Raw genomic sequence first — 6,350 nt, 5'->3', positions numbered from 1 at the left:
CATCAGGCATTAGATTCTCATAAAGAGCACACAACCTAGATCCCTCACATGTGCAGTTTACAGTAGGATTCATGTTCCTATGAGAATCTAATGGCCCACTGAGGCAGAGCTCAGGCGGTGATGCAAGCAATGGGGATTGACTGTAAATGCAGAAGCTTCACTGGTTTGCCCGCCACTCACTTCCTGCCATGCGGCCCGGTTCCTAACAGGCCACAGACTGGTACCGGGTCCACGGCCAGGGGATTGGGGATGCAGTCCTGACTCACCTCACCTTACATTACCTACTGCATGTGCTGTAAGTAATTTCCGTTGCAGTTTCATGACTCTCTACAGATCTTCAGCAATGTCCATTTTATACTATAGTGTCCAACTAATTTATAAAATGCTAAATATGCTACTTTGTGTATGATTCTAGCAAGGTCACACTGTTACTGTAGCAAAAACAAACATATTAATATAAATTCCACAAGCAAGTTGATAGGCTAAGAAGCAGAACTTCTTAAACTTTTGCTTAGAAGTTTTCCAGTGTCTATTTTTTTTCTCTTTAAAAGACTCTTTAGCAAGCAAGAGTTTTGTAATATTAAGTCCCAACTCTGCTACTGGGGAAAAATGAGTTTCAGAAAGATGGAAGAAAAAGTGGAGTATAAAGATGAAAAAAAAATTGAGAAAAACCAATTTGAAAGTCAAAGTACTTTTATTATAAAGTTATAAGTGTGCAAATAAACACATTCTGCATATTAAGGCAAATGGCTAAACAAAAGGCAGATAAATTGATATGACCTTCAGTCCTTTTGTCATCTTACTGCCTGTCCCTGCATGCCCAGTCCTACCTACACAACTTGCAAGAAAATAATTGGGAGAAGTTTAACAGGTGCAAACTGCCAGTAGTTGGTCAAAACTAAGCCTGAAACCATTTTTTTAACTTTCGCATGTTAAAATATTTCTTACCTTATATGGCATATTGGTCAAGGTATTTATCACTGGAGTCACTTTTTCAGATGGAAAATTGTAAAGTAGTTAACTAATTTGAAAGATCCTTAAACATTATTTACACAACATAGAAGCAACTATAGGTATGGTGGTCAACTGGAAACATTCCCAGACCAAGATCTGCTGGTCTGACTTCCGTGCTTTCTCTCCAAATCTAAGTTGTCTATGTGCCTTAATTTCCTCTTCAATTGTTTCTGCCCCAAAGAATCAATTTCATTTGCTGAATTTTCTTCCTCTTCTCCAATGTGTTCACTATATTTATATAATCTTACTGGTCCTCTTTCGTTTGGACTTTTAAAGTGCCTTTCTTTTACCATCCCTCTACAAAGTCTATACCATTTTACCCCACTTTGTTTTCTCCTTTTATTCAAATTAAAACTGTATTTATGATTTATAAAACAGCTAGTTCCAAAAAACTTGTACATACACTTTTGTAATTCAATGTACTCATCCTGCAAATATTTGCTGAGGACCTCCAATGTGTCAGCCACCATAATGAATGGCAAGGATTCAAAGACCGTATGAATAACAACTGGTCTCTGCCAGGGATCTCACAAGGCATGTAGCCAAGGAGACAAACAAGTACACACTGAATGCTATTTATTTATTTATGAGGCAGAGTCTTGCTCTGCTGCCGTGCCTAGAAGGCCATGGCATCAGCCTAGCTTACAGCAACCTCAAACTCCTGGGCTCAAGTGGTCCTCCTGCCTCAGCCTCCTGAGTAGCTGGGACTACAGGTGCACACCACCATGCCTGGGTGAATTTTTCTATTTTTGGTAGAGATGGGGTCTTGCTCTTGCTCAGACTGGTCTTGAACTCAAGGGATCCTCCCACCTTGGCCTTCCAGAGTGCTAGGATTACAGGCGTGAGCTGTGGCCACCAGCCCGAATGCTATTTTAAATTGGGAGATTCCATACTGGAAATACGAGCAAGTTGCTGTGGGAGGATAAAACTGTAATTTCTCCTAGGTCACTGGGGACGAGGGCGTGAGAATGTTAGAAAGGCTTTACAAAGAAGATACTCAAGCTGGGTCTTTGAAAGAAGACCAGAACTTTAGCAGGTGTCTTAGTCTGTTTTCTGCTGCTATAACAGAATACCTGCGACTGGGCCATTTATAAAGAAAAGAGTTTTATTTAGGTCACAGTTCTATAGGCCGGGAAGTTCAAGATTGGGCAGCCGCATCTGGCGGCTTCTGGTGACAGTCTCATGCTGCATCAAAACACGGCAGAGAAACAGAAAGGGAACTAGACATGTGCAAAAAGAGCAAAATATGAGAGGCAACCTCCTTGTATAACAACCCATTCTCATGGAAACTATTCCCTCAAGGACTAATCCAGACTTGGGAGAAAGACATTAATCCACTTTACAATCTAATCACTTCTTAAAGGCATAACCTCCCCAAACTGTCATACTGGCAATTAAATTTCAACATGAGCTTTGGAGGGTTTATAAAGCACATCCAAACCATAGCGGCAGGTTTAAAGGAAAAAGGGTAAGAGTAAGGTATACAAAAAGATATTCTGGAGAGAAGCCATAGAATAAGCCAAGGCACAAGGCAAAGTGTTTGACTGGTTAGAGAAACCTAGATTTAGTGTGGCTGAAACAAAATACAGGTAGTAGGGAGTGGCAGGAGATGAGTCTGGAATGGTACAATGGGGCTGGATTGTAGATGGCAGACTGGAGTATATGATCTTTTATTCTACAGGAAATGTGCTATGCTTTGCTTTTAGAAAATCTCTGGTATTATCACGGTATTACTGAGATGCAAGAAGGATAGGTGTAAGGAAAGCACTAAGGAGGCCACTGCACGAATCTACATTAAAGTTAATGAGTGTTTGAACCCAAGGCAAAAAGAACGGAAAGGGAAGTGATGGATGAAAAATATTTTGAAGGTTATGAAAAACAGATTTTGGTTAACAGTTGAGTTAGAGGTGGAAGCAGAAAACAGAGGAGTCAAATGTAATTCATGACTTATAATAGTTAAGATAAAGGGGTAGCAGGTGATGCCTAAAAATTGGAAATATAGTAGGAAGCACAGGTTAGGTTTTATCTTTGAGAGCAATGGAGTGGAGGTAATAAGACATTTTAGATGCAATGAAGTACTGATGGGATATTGAAAAAAAGATATCCATAAGCACCAAAAAATTTAGGCCTGGAATACAAGTTTGAAGATAGATGTATTTGGGAGTTACCAGTAATACAGGTAATAGTTGAAGCCCTAAATATCGAAGATAAACTAGAGGAGCTTGCTTCTTGAAGAATTCTTGCAATGTTTGAAAATTTTAATAAAGGAATTCTTTAAAGCAGGGGCATTATTTTCATCAACTAATTATGTGTTGACTAAAATGAGAAAATACAGCATACCATAAAATCAATAAAAGGTAAGATAATGCCTAAATATAAAGAAACAATATAAGACTCAGTTGATTTTGGAGCTCTCATTTACAAAAGCAAAGTTGCAGCATTATATTAACTTATAAGCAAAAACAGCACCTAGAGAAATGAAAAAGAAAGTAAAATGGAAAAGGATAAAATAAGTGAGGGAAAGAGAGAAGAGAATGAGCAAAAAGGACATAGGAAAATTAGGGAGATTTTTTTTTTAAAAAACCACTTTGCCATCTTTTAGCAAATCAGATGTAGAAAATTGTTGAATTAACACTGAGATCAAATGAATAAATAAAGGAGTAAATAAGAGGTACTACAAACCAAGATGGAAAAGGGCAAATGAGATCACAAGAGCAAAAATTATTTAAAAGTAATAAATGGGGAAATGATAAAAAAGGGGACTGGAGTAATAAAATAAAATTGTAACACACACACACACCTTCCAAAATAAGTTTACTAACAACTTGACAGGACAAAGTGAAATGCTGAAGACAAACATGTCCCCATCATTTTTAGTAGTATACAGTATAGTGAAGTAGTAAACTGATTAGGCGTTTAGCAGCCCTAGGTTTGAATCTAAGTACTTCAACTTGCTAGCTATGTGACTTTGGGCAAGAACAGAAAATGGTTAAAGGCATTGTAAATGCATGTAAAATGCCTAATACTTGGTGCTCAAAAGATGAAGGTTGTGAGAGAAAAAATTTAATTCAGGATATATTACTATATGAAAGTCAAGTTTCCAATGATTTTTCGAATCTAAAACGTGGATTGCTACAACACTTGAAATAAACTTTATTAGAACTCAGTGTCTACATTGCTTGAGATACTTTTATACTGTTGGGTCAACCCTGCCTGAGAGTAATGAATAAGAATAGTATGTGACTGTACTCACCATCAAATTGGTTTCACTGATCATCACCTAAGAGCACATTTAGGAATAACACTGATTGGGTGTCAGGCAGATGTGGGTGGGGGAGGGGATGGGTATATACATAATGAGTGCGATGCACACTGTCTAGGGGATGAACACGTTTGAAGCTCTGACTCTGGGGGTGGTGGGGGGCAAGGGCAATATACGTAACCTAAACTTTTGTATCCCCACAATATGCTGAAATAAGAATAAAAACAAAAAACAAAAAACAAAAATCAAACAAAAAAAAAGAATAGTATGTGAGACTCAATTTGCTTGTTCTATCTCAAACTATGTCACACATGCAAATTTTTCTTTCGGGACCTTTACAGTACAAGCTATTTGGTCCAAATTACTTAATATGCAATTACAGAAGTAGTAGCATCTATATATACAATCACTGCTGTTTGCCTTCCTCCTGAGCGGTCTGAAACAACAAAAAAAACACTAGGTGGGGCTCAGCCAGTTATGCTAAATACACTCACCAAAAGCCACAATTGTGTGGCCACCAACATCCAAGCCCTTAGTTGTGACAACTCCCAATAAGATGGGTATTGAATGTTTTTATCATGCATGTTTTACTAAATCCTGTGTGTGTAGAAACGATCGTCCATTTTCCTTAACTTGCTTTTGTGAGAAGAATTCTTACTGATAAAAGTAGAAAATTTCAAGCTCCTTAAATGTGATTTTGAGTAACTGGGACCAAAAAAATTTTTTTTCTATAGAACCAGATCCCTGAATATACTATAGGAAAATACTATTTGATATAATCTTTTTTAATACACATAATTTTTCAAGAATACAAAGTGAGTTCAAACTGTAGAATTCTTCCACTTCACCACAACTGGACAGTTTTCGAGGCTTCTGGGTACTTACCTTTGCATTCCACATCCTATGTATTCATAGTGCTTAATTGAGGGATCATGGGCCACTAGATCACAAACGCTTTGTGGTCCTTGAATAGCCTGAAATAGTATGTGATACTTGGTGTGCACGTACACATGAACATTTTTGTGGGGCAAAGGCACATACCTTTCATCAGATTTTCAAAGGTTTCTCAAAAAGCTTAAGAACCACATTGTTAGACATTTAAATAACAAGATTTCTGTATAATGTGTCAAATATTTCTAAATTTTGACATTGGTGAGATGTCTTAATTAAAACAAGCCATGAAGTTCAGTGTCACGATAATCAGAAAAGCTACTTGTGAAAGTAGTTCTATGTTTACACTTCCCGGTGCTTCACACAATTCTCAACCCATTGCTATCTGGCTTTTGTCCCCAGTTCTCTTGAATTACTTCTGCCCACATGATTAAGTTCCTGGTTGTTAAATTCAAAATATGCATTTTGGTACTTATTTTATTTGACCTCTTTGTGGTATAGTTGTTAAAATCACAGACTCTGGAGCCAAACTGCCTAGGTTCAAATCTTAGCTCCATCACTTTCTAGCTCTATGACTTTGGGCAAAGTACTTAACTCTTCTGGCCTCAGAGTAGCATCCTTTGTAAAGGTGTGAATTTACTTATATAATGGTGTGGATAGTACTTACTTCAAAAGGTATGCCAATGTGAGCATTAAATAAGCTCCTAACAAAGAAAGTATTATGTAATAGTTATTATCTGGTACCTCTGATCACTCCTTTCTTGAAAATCACTTGAAACCTGCTTATTTGATTCTGCCTTTGATAGCTTCTTAGTTCATCTCCCTTCTTCCAGGCTTATTCCTCGCTAATATATCTTTTATATTTTAGACAAAATGATCATTTGAAACTATAAATCTGATGTCATCCTTTGCCATAGCTACTAGTATAGTCTAAACTTCTCACACAGGAGACGTGTCCCTTTATGACATGTACTAGTCTAATTACCCTTTCTCACGTCTCCTCTATTGCCCACACTTAACCTATAAGGTTAAGCTGAACCAAGCTGTAACGTTCCCGAAATGTGCCTCATTCTCTTTACTTATGCCTTTGCACATGCCATTCACCCTGCCTAGAAGGCCTCATTCTCTCCTTCTTCTCTAGAAAGTCTCCTCTTACTACACTCCTTCCCAAAATAAATTAGGT

Source organism: Lemur catta, chromosome 3 (assembly GCF_020740605.2).
Source record: "Lemur catta isolate mLemCat1 chromosome 3, mLemCat1.pri, whole genome shotgun sequence".
Taxonomy (NCBI): Eukaryota; Metazoa; Chordata; class Mammalia; order Primates; family Lemuridae; genus Lemur; species Lemur catta.
This window is presented reverse-complemented; position numbering follows the sequence as displayed.